This window comes from Pongo abelii, chromosome 12 (assembly GCF_028885655.2).
Source record: "Pongo abelii isolate AG06213 chromosome 12, NHGRI_mPonAbe1-v2.0_pri, whole genome shotgun sequence".
In the NCBI taxonomy this organism is placed as follows: Eukaryota; Metazoa; Chordata; class Mammalia; order Primates; family Hominidae; genus Pongo; species Pongo abelii.
In genome coordinates, this window is record NC_071997.2 from 29,524,354 (window position 1) to 29,542,452 (window position 18,099).

Here is an 18,099-nt window from a genome sequence, read left to right on the forward strand (position 1 = left end):
TGTCCCTGCAGGCTGGTAGGCCAGGATTCCCTCTGCGCATTAGCCGCAGACGGCCCAGGGCTGAAAAGGGGGAGCTGAACCCTGATGGCAAAGAGGGAGTTAAGAGTCCAAAGCCTGGCTCCCTTCCCCACATGAGCCTGGGGAGCTTAGCTCTGATAAATACATCATTGCCTTGGCACCATCTGCCCTGGAGGACCAGGAGATGTTTGGAATGCCAGTTGTGGCGTCTGTTAGTTTGTATTTTAAAAGCACATGCCACAAACTGCCTATTCAGAGACTGTGGATTTGCTGTGACTGTGAGATGCTGTGCCTTGATATGCTGACATTCTCCCATGTCATCTCTCTGCCGCTGGGAGCAAATGTCCTCCAGCCCTACAGACACATGCAGGGCCTCGGAAGACGTATCTCTTTATGGCCACTCCAGCCACACACATGTCTGTTAAGAAGCAGTATTATTGTGAATAGCCAGAGTCAATATTAAGTATTGGATAAGAATGAAAGTAGTTTGGGAATGATTATAACCATCTCCCCTACCCCCAAAAATATGCTGTTCAAAAAGTCAGTCTGGAGACACGGATAACAACCCTATTTTTATACCAACCCGACTGAATTCTTAATATATGGTAAAAAAGAAAATCATGGCTTAACATAAAGCAGGAGATGTAATAAATAATGAACTGCACTAACAGCTTAGCATCATAAGGAGACAGATGGAAAACTTCTCTCCCGAGATCACTGCTTCCAGAATTAGAGAAAGGGCTTCTGGACGTGTTCAGGGTGGATAGTTCAAGCCTGAATTTCAATGAGATGGAAACACTTTTTAGTATAAACGCAAGATTTTCATGTCTCCCTTTTAGGAAAAATAGGGATTATGGCATTCATCTGTTTCATCCAGAACTCGAAGCAAAACCCTAAACCGCAGACTCTTCCAGCATGTCTGATTCAATCAAACAAGGGAAGATGTTGCGGGTGCTTTGTATGCTAAGGAAGTGCTACGATGCCATCGTCTGTCCAGGAAAAGAAAGGAACACCCATCCATGTGGTTAACCTATCAGAAAACTGGAGCATTGGGAATAAAGGAATTATTTCCGCGAGACAAGCACACCAGCCATTGGCTCATAATGAGCTGAAAGACCAATGACTGCTTCTCAGAGACTCCCAAGGGCCCAGTGTCCTGGGGACAGACCTGTGGCTAAGTCAGCATGGTGCACAGCAGAGAGTGGGGGGAGAGTGTCCAGCACTGCCCCGCCGGGGTCTGTCTGCATCACCTGGAGCAGCACAGACCCTTCAGTCTCTATTCTGTCTTCAGGAAAGAGGCCTACTCGCAGATGAACACACCAAGGCTCAGGTAATCTCAGGAAGCTCATTTACTCACACAGTCCTGGCCCATCGGGCTCTCTGGAGGCCCTTCTTCCTTAGCTGTCATCTGTTTTTAGACTGATACGTAATAGTTGTACATATTTACGGACTATATGTAATATTTCGATACATGCATGCAATGCGTATTAAGTCAAGGTAATTGGGATATCCAAGACCTCAAACATGTATCAGTTCTTTGTGTTGGGAACATTCCAAATCTTCTCTTCTAGCTATTTTGAAATATACAATATGTCATTGTTAACTGTAGTCACCCTACTGTGCTATTGAACCCTAGAACATATTCCTTCTATCTAACTGTATGTTTGTATTCATTAACCAACCTCTCTTCATCCCCTTCTACCCTGTACCCTTCCAGCCCCTAATAACTATCATTCTACTCTCTACCTCCATGAGGTCAACTTTTTCTAGCTTGCACATATGAGTGACAACATGCTATATTTGTCTTTCTGTGCCTGGCTTATTTCAATTACCATAATTACCTTCAGTTCCATCTATGCTGCTGCAAATGACAGGATTTCATTCTTCTTTTGTGGCTGAATAGTACTCTATTGTATAAACATACTGTATTTCCTTTATTCATTCAACTATTGATGAACACAGGTTGATTCCATATCTTGGCTATTGTGAACAGTGTTACAATGAACGTGGAAGTGCAGGTATCTCTTCAACATACTGATTGCCTTTTCTTTGGATATCTACCCAGCAGAGGGATTACTGAATCATATGGTAGTTCTATTTTTAGGTTTTTGAGGAACCTTCATACTGTTATCCACAGTGGGTGCGCAAATGTTCATTTCATCCATCAACAGTGCGCAAACATTGCCCGTTCTTCACATCTTCACCAGCATCTGTTATTTTTTTGTCTTTTGATAGTAGCCATTTTAACGGAGGTGAGATGATATCTCATTGTGGTTTTGATTTGCATTTCCCTAATGATTAGTGATGTTGAGCATTTTTTCATATGCCTCTTGGCCACTTGTATATCTTCTTTTGAGGAATGTCTTTTCAGGTCATTTGCTCATTTTAAAATCTGATTATTTTTATTATATTTTTGCTATTGAGTTGTTTCAGTTCCTTACATATTCTGGCGATTAACCCCTTGTAGGACGGGTAGTTTGCAAATATTTTCTCCCATTCCGTGGGTTGTTGCTTCACTCTCTTGACTGCTTCTTCCTTTGTTGTGCAGAAGATTTTTAGCTTGATGTTACCCCATTTGTCTATCGTTGCTTTTGTTGCCTATGCTTTTGCAATCTTACTCAAAAAATCTTTGCTCAGACCAAGTCTTCAAGAGCAAAATTTGCATAATATCTGATTAGGGTCTGGGGACCATTCAGAGCAAGTCCCCTGGGGCACCTGAGCCAATATGTGATCTAAACCTTCACCACAATCATGAGCCATCACATCAAATAGACCATTTCTTCCAAAACCCAACTGACTTTTTACAGGAATTGTGCATTTAAAAATGTTGAAGTCATGCTTCCTTCTCTTGGGGACACTGCAAATAATGGGGTGCCCTAGTTTCACTAAAGTGCCTCACATGAACTTTCCAACCCACAACCCTTAAACACAAATGAGTAGTAGCATGGACAATCAAGTGCAAGCTCAAGTTCAAAATGCCAAAACACAGGATATCAGGCATAAGATTAATTTACCTCTTACTTGCAAGAAAAGGTAGGAAATGATAAAATCAAAGGTACGTGTTTTCAAAACCAAAAGAAACAACAATACATACAAAATGTCAACAAACGAGATGATGATTGTGTCAGTTATTCCCAAGGTCAGGCTGGAGGAGAGTGTAGTTGGGAAGACATCAAAAATCAGAAATTATGGATTCCTCACTGTCTGCTCTTTCCAACACAGTGGAATATGGACTGGTCTGAGAATGTGATGGTGTTCAGGACAATAGGTTGTCATGTGATTGGGGCAGAGCTTTTCTTTTTTCTTTTCTTTTCTTTTGAGATGGAGTCTCACTCTGTTGCCCAGGCTGGAGTGCAATGGCACAACCTCGGCTCACTGCAAACTCCGCCTCCTGGGTTCAAGTGATTCTCATGCCTCAGCTTTCCGAGTAGCTGGGATCACAGGCGCCCACCACCATGCCCAGCTAACTTTTGTATTTTTAGTAGAGACAGGGTTTCACCATACCATCTAGGCTGGTCTCAAACTCCTGACCTCAGGCGATCCGCCTGCCTCAGCCTCCCAAAGTTCTGCGATTACAGGAGTGAGCTTGTTACTTAGAAAAATTTCAAACTCATAGAAAAACTACAGTAATTACTCTTATATATCCTTTATGTGGATTCACAGAATGTTCACATTTTGCCACATAGGCTCTATCTCTCTCTCTCTGTGAACATATATAGTTTTATGTTATTTTATTTATTTTTTGCTGAGCCTTTTCAAAGTTGTAGGTATGATGATTCCCTACATACTTCAGGATGCATCTTCCATAAGTGAGGACATTCTGTTACAGAACACATTCACTCTCATTTTCCATTACTGCATTAAAGATTACCACAAACCTAGCAGCTCAAGACAACACTCATTTATTATCCCTTAGTTTCAGTGGGATTATCCCGTAGCCTGGGTATGGCTTAGCTGGGTTCTTTGTATAGGGTTGCACAATGCTGTAATCAAGGGTGGGTCAGGGTTATGGTCTCATCTAAGGCTTGCTTGGGGAAGAATCTGCCTGTCTTAGCAGAGTTCAGTCCTTGCAGCTGCAGGACTGAGGGCTTCAGCTCCTTGTGGTATCTCTGCTGGAAGCTGCTTTCAGCTCCTAGAGGACACCCTCAGTGCCTCCCATCACAGATAACCCACAGCATGGAAGCTTGACTCTTCAAAACCACCAAGAAAGTGAGAGACGCCAGCAGGAAGCGGCTACAATCTTACGTAACACAATCATGTAATGATGTGCACATAACTGCAGACCTCTAGTTACTTTTGCCATAATCTATTGGTTAGAAAAAAGTCATAGGTCTTGCCCCTTCTCAAGGGAAGGGTGTCACACAAATCAAGAACACGAGATGGGCTAGGTGCAGTGGCTCATGCCTGTAATCCCAGCACTTTGGAAGGCTGAGGCTGGCAGATCACTTGAGGCCAGGAGTCTGAGACCAGCCTGGCAAACATGGTGAAACCCCTTCTCTACTAAAAATACAAAAATTAGCCAGGCGTGATGGTGGGTGCCTGTAATCCCAGCTACTTGGAAGGCTTGAGCCCAGGAGACGGAAGTTGCAGTGAGCCGACATCATGCCTCTGCACTCCAGGCTGGGTGACACAGTGAGATTCCATCTCAAAAAAGAACACCAGGTGGTGGGATCATGAGGACCACCTTAAGTATCTGCCATAGCATTATATAATGACCAAATTCAGGAATTCATGTTGATATTATCCTTCTCAATGTATCAGTGCCTGATGTCAGCTTGTCCCATTGTTGGTGATTGACTGTAAGAAAGAGCTTTCCCTCTGCTGTCTATCTGAGGGTATTTCCCTGTTCAGTAGGTCATCAGGCTGGGCTGCAAGAAAGAATATAATGTGCATATGGCCGATGTTAAAAAGTAGCTAAGTGTCACCCAGGGAAGACACCAGACAGGATTTGAGGTCTTTGGGAAAAGACAACATGCACACCTGGCTCGAGTGGCCCAGTGATGACTTGCAGCCAGGGGAGAAGCAGCGTGCACACAAGATCTAGCCCCTTGCATTGCACTGGACCCCATGGCTGGTGGGTCCACTCCACAGGTGATGTAGGCAGTGTGATCACACACAACCTGCTTCATGGACCCCAAATCTTCCCCACGTAGGGTCTGAAATGCGAAAAGCTGGGGATATGTCTGACAGCCATCAGATCACACACTGAAGCAGAACACAGCAGTGTACATGCAATTTGTAACAGGGAACGATATCCCCTCCCAGGTGATAAGCCCAGCACAGGCTATGCAGGCTCTTTATCTTCCCATAAGAAAATGTTCCAGGCCCAAGGCCCATCTTCCACAGCTGAGAGTGATGCACAGACCACACATGACTGCTTTCCCAGTGGTGGCTATGTATTTATGCAGGCATGGACTTGAGGAATCTTATTATTTTAATGGCTTAAAATATATTATTGGCATGATTTGTTTAGATGCTCTAAATTGTCCCGTGTTTGGTCAGTGGGAGCCCTTTCAAGCTGGCTTCTGTCTCCTGAGTCCTTTGAACATGTCCCCAGCATTCTTTGAGTACTTCCTTACTTTCTGGCATTACAAGATGATCCAGGTCAATCTTGTTCTTTCCTGTCCCAGTCCTGGAATCAGCCATTTCTCCAAGCAGCCCAGACTTCTTATATATGGAAATGGCATTTAGAGACCAAGATCAGTGTGCACGGGAGAGTTTCAAACAAAGACATGGGTGATAGAATTGGGAGAGGACACTGCAATGGGTGGGACATTGGATGCCAGCTGTACTGTAGGTTCTTGAGAGGCTGAGAGTTAACTGTCAGCAAAGTTTTCTTGAATGCCCCCAAGTGTTTAGAACCACACTAAGCCCTTAATGGGTCCTCTTTTCATGCCTGGTTGATTGATTCGTTTATTCGTTGACTGTATTTATTGCTTGATAATAGAGCCAAAGTTAGTTTATTAGGTGTATTTTCATGGACTATTGCAATAGGTGCAATAAAGTGCATGAGCAGCTTGGAGGTCACCCAGGCCACACCTCCATTTGGCTAATGAGGCCTCTTGGACCTCAGCAGGGGGAAATGCCATCTCCAGGTCACACACTTGGCGGACAGCAGAGCCAGGTCTGGACACCAGCCCACCCGGCTCACTCCGGCACCTCTCATCAGTACAGCCTATAACGAGATGCCAGAAAGAATCCTCTCCTTTTAAGAGCAGAAAAGGTCCCATAAGCCTCACCATGACTTGTCTACTGTGGCTTAGCATGGGAGCCATGCATTCTGACCAAGCCCACTGTAGCCAGCGATCCTAGCCTGAGGCTCATGGGCTGTCACTAAAATCCAAACTGGAGGCTGCCAGTAGGCAGGCCTTCAGTTAACAGAGTCACCCTCAACCATGGGCTCTCTGGAGTTCTGAGGCCAGCCAATCCATCAGGCTTTCTCCACCACTGACCATCTGCAGGCCCCTAAATTCTAGAGGCTGCAGTGATTCTGGGAGTCTCAAGGTCCCCATTTCCGCCCTGAAGTTCTCTGTGTCTATTTCACTGTGAGAGTAAGCAATGATACTCCTCATTCATTCAAAATAAATAAAATGTTCTAAAAAGCTAGTGTCGCAAGCATAGCTGTGGTTCACTGAGGCCTTAATCCATGCCTAATCTGTTGCATACTTCCTCTCTGGTCATCGCAACCACCATGCAAGGAAGCTATAATTATCTCCTCATTTTTCAGATGAAAAACCTGGGCCAAAAGAGACAAACAACCTTGTCTAAAGTCAGGGTAAGGGTGTGGAAGTGTGAGCTGTCAGGTGAACCCTGATCCATGAACTCTGAGCAGGTACCTCCCCTCTGCAAGGATGAAAGGACATTTAAGGCCAACAGGCTGAGTGGAGGTGGCTGGACACTGATTATTCTGCTCCCCACCACTGGGGTTGGCCTGTGTTCCCAGGATGGCGGTGGCCCCTTGGCTCTTCCCCTACCCCATCCCATCGCTGGGCTTCTCTCTCTCACTCTCTGCCAGCCCCAGGCGGGCTCCTCGTGGCCCCAGGCTCTCTTCTGCCAGCAGCAACTCCTGCACTGGCTTCCTGCCTCCCTAAAAGGACTTAGTTCCAGCTCTGTTTTTAAATCCCAGAAAATGTTCTGGCAGGGCCAGCCCATAAACGTCCTTCCTTTGGCTGGAGCCACACTAGAGGTTTCCCCTTGTAGTCCTTGGCACTTTGCCTGGGGGCTGCTGTGCAAGGGTGGGCCTTGGCGGTAGAGTTTTTCCTGGCCCCTTCCTGAGAAGCACTTATGGGACAGTGCCTACAGATGGAGACGAAGAGTTGGTCAGGGCTCAGACAAGTTTAACTTCCACTGTGGGATCAGTATTCAAATAAAAACATTTTAGTGAATCTGATAGGACTGATACTGGGGTTCCCAGTAGCCATGAAGAGGTTACAGAGTCAGACCTGGACTCCAATGCCAGTCCTACCCACTACTGGCCATGGGACCTCGGGCATATTATCTAACCTGGTGAGGGGCGAAGTGCGTGTGACCCCCCTCTCAGGGGTTGATCTAGCCTAAAGCTAATGAAGCTTAAGGTTTTTGTATTTGTAATTCTGTATCCTTTGCTTGAGGGAGCACCTCAAATGGTATGAGCTGCAAAGACTTGGAGCTATTTCCACCCACTGTTGAAGACTATTTACCTGTTTTAAGGGACAACTATTTTTTCTCTCTAAGGTAGAAGTGAAATGGTGACTTTGATAGCTTTGTGACCACAGAACCCGAGGAATAGACCCAGAATTCTCTGGAAGGGAAACATCACTGTCACATAGCCCTCCAGGCCTTGGTCCAAACTCCTCCCCTTCCCCCACCAGTCTGGGTCTCCTGAGCCATGCAGGTGAAAGTGCTTGGAAATGGCCAAGTGCTGTTTAGATGTTGGAGTAAGTAAGTGCTGTTTTCAGGTCACGTTCCTCTAGTGCAGCAGATCCCACCCGGCTACACGCTAGAATAAGCGAGAGACTTCCAGAAACACAAATGCCTGGGCTCTACCCCAGAGAGATTCCATCAGAGTCACTGAGAGCAGGACTCAGGTCTTGGCACCTTGTTTAGGTTGCTCAGAGGATGCTACTGTGCGGCCGAGGTTGAGAGCCGCTGCTCTAGAAAGCCATTCTGGGCCTTCCAGATCATGTGCTTCTGCAGTAATAATTCTGGAGTATTTATCTTTGCTGCTCATTTGGTGCTTAGCCTTGTCTCCTTGTCCTGTCATTTGCTGTTTCTCCTTCACTGACTAGGCAGTGAGGACCCTCACAGCCTCTCCTCTGCCATTGCCCCAGCTCTGGGCATTTATTTAATTCTGCCTAAAACTGTGAGCAGGAGGATGTATCTGACTGTTTACTGTGCACTCAGGCACGTCCAGTCCCGCTGGATAGGTGCTTCAGCCCGTCTTATGTGCTAGGATACTCCGTCTCATCTAAGCCCTACAAGAAACCTGCAAAGGAAGGAGTTTAGTGGCCCTATTTTAGAGATGAGGAAGGTGAGGCTCAGAAAGGTCAAGTAGCTTGCCCAGGCCACAGGGCTACCCAGTGCTGGAGCTCTGTGTGCAAAGCCTCATGCCTGTCTCTGCAGCATGCTGCCCTAGCTATGGTCTTGTTGAAGCAAGGACTGACCAGAGAGAAAGTGTGTTTGGGTGCAAAGCTGGAAGCCAGCTCAAATGGTAATTAAGAAAACTGTAAAGCTGAGATTTGAGTTTTTTTGCTGCAGAATTTCATGATATGATTCATGCTCATTTTGTGTGGCCAGGGTTAGCTCTGAATGATTAGGTCAGCTATAAAATGTGGGTGCTTTCCTGAGTTCCTGCCGAAATAAATTAATAATAAAATGACCTATAAATATTTAATAGCCGATTAGAGGTTTTTCTCTTTTTTTGGATGAGTATCAACATCCTTGGATAATTGCACTTGAAAGTTGCAAATAATCTCTGACCCTTGTATTTTTCGATATAACCTATGTAAATTACCTCTCCAGAAAAATCTGTTTGGAGTAACATACCTTGCAGGAAACATGAATAGCAAAACCACTCAAACATGGAGGTCACTTCACTCTGAGAAGTGAGGACAGTGTGCTGGACCAAGAAGAGGTGGCAGTGGGTGCTGATATTCCTTTAAATGACAGTTTCTTCTGTGAAAGATACAGCTCCCCAGTGCCCCCAGCCCTCTTCCTTATGCCCAGAAGACCATCAGCCAAATTCCACACTGACCTCAGATGACTCAGAACTTTCGCAGCCAGGAATGATGGTTCATGCCTGTAATCCCAGCACTTTGGGAGGCCGAGGCAGGTGGATTGCTTGAGGCCAGGAGTTTAAGACCAGCCTGGACAACATGGTGAAACCCTGTCTCCATCAAAAATACAAAGATTAGCCAGTCTCGTAACCCAGACTCAAGAAAATAAATAAATAACAATTTAAAAATAAAATTAAAATATTAACAAAGAACTGACCTGCCTTGTAGCTATGCTGGAGTCAAGACCATAAGGATTCCCTTCTAAGGCAGCTGCTCTCACTTAGTGGTTGGGTGAATGGCCCTGGAGCTTGCTAAAAATGCAGGTCAGTGGAGCTGGCGAAGGCAGGGCTTAGGAATTTGTCGTATTAGTTAGCAGCCCAGACCCCTTGGGGTTGTGAACACAGACTTAGCATCACAGCCTTAGGACACCTCAGTGGTCATCCAGTCCAACCTCTTCCTTTTTGCCTGATCCCCAATCCCATCTCCACCATTGGAGTTCCTCTGGGCTCTCAGGATCAACACTGGAGAAGGAGGTGGGATTGGGAGGGTGAGAAGTTGGGCTGTGATGCCCAGCGAAGGCCTCAGCCAACCTTGCAGGAAGCTCTGGAGCCGGGATGGTCCCTCAGATGTGTCCACGCCAGCTCTGCCCCAAGAGCTGCTCACAAGTGTTAGACACATTCACTTTGAGAGCTGGGTCTTGGTCCCATTGGTGAAAGGTAAACCAGGTGTAGTGAACTAAGGTCTTCTTTAGGAATTGGTGTTAGAAAAGCCCACTCCCTGTGGCCAGGGCATCAGCAGCCCTGCTGGGATGCAGAGTCCTTACTGCAGTCATATATCAGCAGTATAAGCAGAATAGTGTCCTCAAGGGATCCTCCAGTCATTATATCAGCAAGCCCAAATATCCTTGTTGAGTTCAACAGTTCATCAGTTGACAAAGAAATTGAGATCAGGGAAAAGAAGTTGCATAGTCAAGGTCACTTCACATACTTGTTCTTTTTCAGGCCTTGGAAGTATGACTCCTTTAAGGTGTATGTTTCAAGGCATCCCCAGATGTCTCAATAAAAATACGATGACACACCTCTCTTTGTTTCCCAGAAAGGCTTTTCTCTAACTGGAGTGTTTTAATAGAAGCAGGCAAGAAACCCCAATATCATAGAAAACCTAAATAGCAAGGGTGGAGGTGATCCTTCAATCCCATCTGGTGTCCTCAGTGCCAGAGTCCTAAACAGGGTGGGGCACCCCAGGTTTTGTGTCAGGGCTACAAGATACAGAAGGTGCAAAGATTCCAAATCTCATTGCTAATTAACTGATTGAACAATGTGCAGTTCCTGCCTCAGCAGCACCCCCAACTCAATGCACACCTCATCAGACTCAAGGCAGGCCTGCTCCTGGTCCCCTAGCTAGCCAGAGGAGAAGGACAGAGGGGTGACCAAGGCCTCCTGTGATCTGGGGGTGCAGTTCATGTTTGCTCATGAGGGTTGAAGGTTTCTTTTTTATCAAAGTGCCCTGCCTTGGAGACCCCATGCTTGTCCTGCTTTACCTTCCAAGGTCTCTGATTCTCAGAGAGAAGATCTGAGGCTGGCATGCTCTTCCTTCCTCTCTTTTCCCATTCATCTCCACTGCACCCCACCTACTGCATCAAAAACAGCCACTTGCTCAGCCACCACAACCCTGTGTAGCAGAAAGATGTACAATTCTGATTCTTTCAGCTTCAACATCAACTGAGCCCTTTGGTACACAATGACCTACATAGTGTTTAATATGGAAATAGAAGAATGTTTATCTTAAAAAAAAATCTCTGACCCACTTTCAGGCCACCAACACAGGTACTCTTGGGTAAGGCAGATTCCTGTTGACTCCGAGCAGCACAAATGCTAATATCATTAGCATGTCTCCTAGGATTTAGAGTAATTCAATCAAACCCCTCCTCCCTCCAGCAAAGGCCAGTTCTGAAACTCTCCTTAATTCATTTGTCAGAACCCAATTGCTGCATCAAGGGCCTGAATTAAAACAGCAAATTCTCAAACACAGGCTCATGGCGTAGCAATTTACACTTCCTCTATAGGGTGCAGTCTTTTGGGGCAAGAGATCAACTTAAGCATTCTAATGATGAATTTATAAAAGGAGTGCTTGTCACTCTTCTTCTCCTCAGTTTTCAGTTGATCTAAGAAACTCCTTGAAAATTATTTTTTAAAGAATCGTTGTCTCATATTAAAGGGTACCAGCTGTGATTTAAAACCTCTATCTGGGAAAAAGTAGACAAAGTCCTTCCACATCAGGGTAGTTGAAAGAATCCATGATTTGGAATTTAGAGACCTGGGCTTAGGTCCTAGCTCTACTGTTTAATAGCAGACTGGCCTTGGGTGATCATTATATTTATGTTCCACTTTCTTTCCCTGAAAATGGGAATCACATTCATGTTTACTTCTATGAGCTACTTCTAAAGACCAAATGAGATCATGCACATGCATTATCAACTGAAAAGCTTTATCCAAGGATAAGGGATCTTCCTTTATTTTTGATTGGCTATTAGAGGGGACAAAGCCAACACTGAGAATCAAAAATTGTTCCTTTTCATCACCCTTTGCTTCCTAGATTATCTTTAGGTCCTCAGAGATACCCAACCTCTCTCCATTTTCATCCATGTATAGCATGAAATGGGTATAACTTTATTCATTACCAAAGTGTAAATGTCTCTCGTGGGGACATTTTGTTAGTTACGGGAAACAAAACTTTGATCTTATTTGCTAAAGTTCTTTGAATAAGGGATTAGGGGACTCATTTGAGGCTGGGGAGGCATTTTGGTTTCCCCAAATTCAATTGAAAGGTAGCTGTTTGCTTGTGGATCTTTAAGGACAACCCTGTGACAAAGGGATGTGGTCTGAAAGGAGCGGTTTCCCACAAGAACCCAGGGTAACTTGCATGGATCTGTGAACCTGCTGGGAGTAATCACATCACTATCTTTAATGGGGCCACTTGTAGTTGTAATCTTGACCAGAGGCTCCTCTCCTTAAAGCAGATGGCCCTCCCCACGGTGGGGGGCCTCATCCAATCTGCTGAAGGCCTAAATAGAACAAAAGGCTGAGTAAGAGGGAATTCTCTCTTTCTTTTTTTTGAGACAGAGTCTTGCTCTGTTGCACAGGCTGGAGTGCAGTGGCGCAATCTTGGCTCACTGCAACTTTCACCTCCTGGGTTCAAGTGATTTTCGTGCCTCAGCCTCCTGAGTAGCTGGGATTACAGGCATACACCACCATGCCCGGCTAATGTTTGTATTTTCAGTAGAGACAGGGCTTCACCATGTTGGCCAATCTGGTCTTGAACTCCTGGCCTCAAGTGACCCACTTGCCTCAGCCTCCCAAAGTGCTTGAATTACAGGTGCGAGGCACCACGCCCAGCAGAGAATTCTCTCTTCTGCCTCACTGTCTTTGAGCTGGGACATCTGGACTAAGACTCAAATTGGATCTATCCCATTAGCTTTCCTGGGTCTGGGCTTCTCGGCCTCCAGAACCACCTGAGTTAATTCCTTATAATAAATATCTTTTTACGTATACATACAGATGTGTATATACACATCCTATTGACCCTGTTTCTCTGGAGAACACCAACTAATACAACACTACTTGATCATGGTTTATAATCCTTTTTACATGTTGCTGGATTCAGTTTGCTAGTATTTTGCGAGAATTTTTGCATCTGTATTCATAAGAGATATTGGTCTGTAGCTTTTTATCTTGTCATGTCTTTGTCTGGCTTTAGTATTAAGGTTATACTGGCCTCACAGTATGAGTTGAGAAGTGTTCCCTCCTTTCCTGTCTTTTGGAAAAGTTTTTAAAGAATTGGCATTCATTTTTCTTCAAGTGTTCAGTAGAATTCACCAGTAAGAGTTTGGACTTGGATATTTCTCAGTGGGTAGCTTTTTGATTAATAACTCAGTCTCTCTTCTTGTTATTAGTCTATTTAGATATTTCTATTTCTTCTTGACTGGGAAGCTCTTAAGAGAATCAAGTCACCTTTAAGAGTGAACACTGTTGGAGGTAAAAGTCAAAAACTCCATTGAGTTGATACCTGCAGCTGAGTCTTTTCTTCTTCTAAGCAACTAGATTGTGGTTGGGTCATCTAGAAACTTTTCTTGAGTGAGGTGAACTCCCTGAACCATTTGATCCAAAATATGAGCTAAGGAATGAGCAAAAGTGTGATGAAATTAAATTCCCATCATTTTGCAGTCCAACACAAAATGCAACAGGTGTTAATTCAGATGCTGGTGGCACTTCTCTGAAGATGGAGATGGCTAGGTGATATTATGTGGCCTCTTGGAGATAGTCATCTTTCAGGAAAAGCATTAAACAACGTCCTTGTTTTCTATCACTTTCGGATAGCTCAGAGGCCTCTAGAAAGTTGTCATCAACAATAAGCACCTTCCCCACCCCATTGCATCAGAGCCTTCCAGAGTTGTCACCATGGTCCCAGTTCCTTGTGATTTATTTTCCATTCCAGCCTGGCTGCAAAGAAAGTTTCCATTTGCTTGACTTCCCGATCTCTTCCTATCTCTGTGAGGCATTTCATTGTTATTGCTAATCACCACAAATGCACTGAGGGTGCCAAGCTAATAAATATGGGGAAGTTGCAAGTATCAAGAAATCCAACCAAGTTCTCCCATTCTTGGACTATGGTTATTGACTTCCTTTCTGCCTGGAACCCAGAAACTCTTTGCTGTTGTTGTTGTTGTTGTTTTCTTGTTCTCCAAGTTAGTTCTCAAGGGAGGCCTTGTCAAACTTCCTCAATTATTTAGACTTTCCTTGTCTCAAAGTCCTATAGGTCTCTTCCCTGAGGGGGTCTGCAAAGGTAGAATGAGAACTGAGAGTGAAGGTCCATGATGGCATCCCCCACTGACCACGTCCCCATAGCCTCTCACCTGGGTGACTGCAGGGATCACCTTGCAGCTCTCTCTGCTTCTTCTCTCGCCTCCAACTTTATCCTCATCACACAGACCAGAGGAGAGCTCCACCTCTCCACCTGCTCCGGTTTCAGTGGTCTCCTTAAACACACCAGGGACACTCCTCCCTTTGCATTTGCTGTTCCTTCTGCCTGGAATACTCTTCCCTAGATATTCACAGGCTCACCCCTTTACTTTCTTCAGATATTTATATAAGTGTCACTTTCAAAGTGAGGCTGTCCATGACTACTCCATTTACAGTGTAATCCCCAACCCCAACCCCTAAAGCACTCTATCCTCTTACTTGCCTTGTATCTTACTTCTCAATTCTGTTATTGCCTCCTTCCCCACTAGACTATAAGCTACATGAGGGCAGGAGCTTTGCTATTTGTTCACTGAAGGGATTGGAGGTTGAGTAAGAATGTCATTTACACCACCTGACAGCTCATCACTCAAGCAGCTGCCAGTGGTACCTAAAAACCTCGTTAAGTGCATAACAGAATCTCTCCTGGATCCAGTTTATAGGCTGAGTGAGGCCCAGGCCACCATGTTAGTTAGGCAGCTTGATGAGAAAATGTATCTTCTTCTTTCCCCAAGCCAGAGTTTTATTACCCTCCTTTTTAAATGCATTATTCCTAGAAGATGCCTTAGCAAAGTTCAGACTTGGCTGAATCAAGTTAGTAAGAAGTTAACTAGGAGCTAATTAATAAGGCAGTTAACTTTTCAACTTATCTCTGTTAGACTTTTAGCACTGTACATTTGTGCTTCTATAGGTATTGCTGTCACTCTTTTGTCTAAAGATGGGAATATGAAAGAAGCTATGTTCATGAAGAACATCGTAGTAGATCCTTTAAATTTTAGCCTCCTTTTTGTCCAGGTTTAGATTCCAGTGGGATCCATCATTCTTGTGCTTATCCCTTAGAATTTCTGGCCCTCTTTCCCTGCACTACGCTTGCCTACAAATCCCCAATCATGATGAAACCTAACCCTCTTCACACCTGCAACTGAGTAGCTGAATGGGGCTGACTATAACCACACAGCCAGCCAGCAGGTCTGAATGAAAAATCCTGCCCACTTGTTTCAAGTGGTGCCTGAGCACTCCTGAACTCCCCTCATCCATTCACGTGTCTGCTCTGCTCTCCTTGACAGCTATTTTCACCCTCCTTGCCTCCAACCATCCTCTCAGCCAATGAACTTGCTTCTTATTCCAGTGAAAAGACAGAAGCAATCAGAAAAGAATTTCTGCAAGCTTCCACCAACAAATCTAGGAACTCACCTAAATCTAGACCTAGGTACTCTGCCTGTTCCTGCTTACCATGGAGGAATTGATCATATGCCTACTGTAGCCCACACTTCCACTTGAGCATTGGTCCTGTCCCCTCTTGCCTATTCAAGGGCTTCACACCAGCAATTGTCCCCTCTTTTTCTCAAATCATAATTTCTTCCCTCTCTACAGGAGCAAGCAGACATGACGAAATATCTCCCAATTTACAAAAAAGGAAGAGAAACCCTCTTGTTATTCATTCCCTGTGAACTACAGCCCCATTTGTCAGCTCTTCTTTATGGTAAAACTCCTCGAAATGGTGGTCTGTAGTCTCCATCTCCACTTTTTCTTCCAATCTCTTTTCAGTTCACTCCAACCTGACCTTCATTTGCATCTACGTGAGCTTCTGTCAAGGTCCCCATGCTTAGCCACATGCTCAGTTTGCAGCCCTCCTCCAACGCACCATCTCTTCCTTGGAACAGTTTTGTTCACCTGGCTTCCTGGGCACCACATCTCTTGGCTCTCCTCCTACCTTAGTGCTGCTTCCTAGCCTGCTTCCTCTTCATCAGTCCTACATGGAGGTTGATGGAGTGCCCAGGGCATGGTTCTCAGCTCTCAGCTCTTCCTCCCTCTGAACCCGCTCCCTAGGACGTACTATGACTTTCAGTTGCTTGTGACCACTGGGTTTGGATTTGCAACCCAGGCCTCTTACAGGAGTGGCAGGCTCCCACCAACTGCCCACTTCACATCTGCCCTTGGCTCAAGGATTGTCTCAAAATTCCTATATCCAAAAATAGAGTTCTGGAGCCAACGTGCCATTTTCTACTTCTACATGGTAGTACTTTAAGCCAAAAAAATTTTGAGTTATCCTTGGCTTCTCTTTTTCTCTCACATGTCACAATCAACCCATCGGCCAATTCTTCAAACTATGTCTAGAATCCAACCATTTTTCACCACCTCCAGCATAACCTCACCGGGAATACTGCAGTGGCCTCACTGGGCTCTGCTTCTCCTGTGCCCCTCTATCATCTTTCCCTACACAGCAGCCAGAGGAGGCTTTTACAAAAAGCCACGTCATTGGTATCGACCACTTCCATGCCTTAAGCCCCAAGATGGCTTTCTATCTGCTTACAGTCAAATCGGATCCTTTCCATGTCTCTGACCTCATCCTAACCTGTTGCATACCAGCCCGTGGGCCTCATGTCCTTTCTCTAATATCTGCCTCAGGGCCTTTGCACTGTCTATATCCTCAGACTAAAGTACTTTCTCCCCAGATATCTGCTGGCTTGCTCCCCTATATCTTTCTAGTCTCCTATAAATCAGACCCTCTCTAAATACTCTCCGTAAAATAGCTTGGACTCCACCTCCCCACCACCCTTGATTCCCCTTAGCCTGTTTATTTTTCTTCACAGCACTGCTAGGAGCTTCACAGCTCCTGCTGACATAGCATGTGCTTCTCTGTTTAGGGTCTGTTTCTTCTGCCTACAGGGGAGTGTGAACTCCTTGAGGGCAGTCCCTCTGTCTAATCGGTTCACTGCTATAAGAACAGTGACTGACACACAAAAGCCACCCTTTTAAAATCCACTGCATGAATACAAGAGTCTATTTATAATAGTGGAATTCATAAACAACCCGTATCCAAAAGCAGAAAAAGGATAAAGTAAATTACATTTTGGCTCCTCAATGGAATTTTAGAGTCAATAAAATAGATGAAATCATTCATAGGTATTACTTAAAGGACACAAACAATTTTCAAAAACGACTTTAAATTGTTAACAGATGCACAGGGCAAAAGTTTTACCCACCTAACAAACAAGAAAAAGCAAATTAAAAGAACTATGGGATATCACATTCCTGTTACTAAATTAGCACATGTTTCTCTTTAAGCATACACCATTAGATTCTGGAAAGGCTTTCCTGGGGTAAACTCTCTCCTAAGGGATATAAATTTACACAACACCTTTGGAAAAAAAATCTAGACAAAAATACATCATATTACATCAAGATGTTCATTCTTTCTCATCTGGTATTTCTCCTGGGACTATCGCATAAGAACATAATAAACACCATGAATACAAAAAACAAAATAAGAAAGCCTACATATCTAATGGTTAAGAAGAAAATGATACATCTACTCCATTAAGTATTATAAAGGCACTCAAATTATGTGTATTAAGAGTTTTATTGACTTGGAGAAATGTTTATACCATAATCTGATACTAAGTTTAAAAAAAAAATCAGCCCTGGGAGGATGCCAGGTTATCCACATAGGAAGCAAAAGACATCACAGATTTCCTTTAGGAGCCTGGAGAATTTGGACTCCTGCTCACAATTACTGACTCGATGTTTTCTGTTGTGTTTCCAATGGTCTAATTAAGTTTCTCTTCAGATAATGCTTTGGCCAAGCTCTTTTTTGTTACAAATACACAATATAAAGATTTCACTCTGCATTCCCCGTTACCATCCTTCTGCATCAGTACCACACACAATTAAGTTGATCATGTTAGAGGTTTTATGCTTAATTTTTACATGCTGAAGAATTATTAGCATTTTAATAAGTCACAGCACTTAACATCTATTAACGAGTATTGAAACTCATAAACTATTTAATTTTCTACCACAGTGTAGCC

At 44.4% G+C, this 18,099-nt stretch overlaps 1 long non-coding RNA gene across 1 annotated transcript in view; it reads left to right on the top strand.

The window, feature by feature from the left end:
- The first annotated feature begins 781 nt into the window (after nucleotides 1-781).
- LOC103889554 (uncharacterized) overlaps nucleotides 782-18,099 on the top strand; it is a 43,000-nt gene continuing 25,682 nt past the window's right edge. The window contains exon 1 of the long non-coding RNA XR_653929.3: nucleotides 782-1,348. This is a non-coding gene — a long non-coding RNA (uncharacterized LOC103889554). The remainder of the gene's footprint in view (nucleotides 1,349-18,099) is intronic.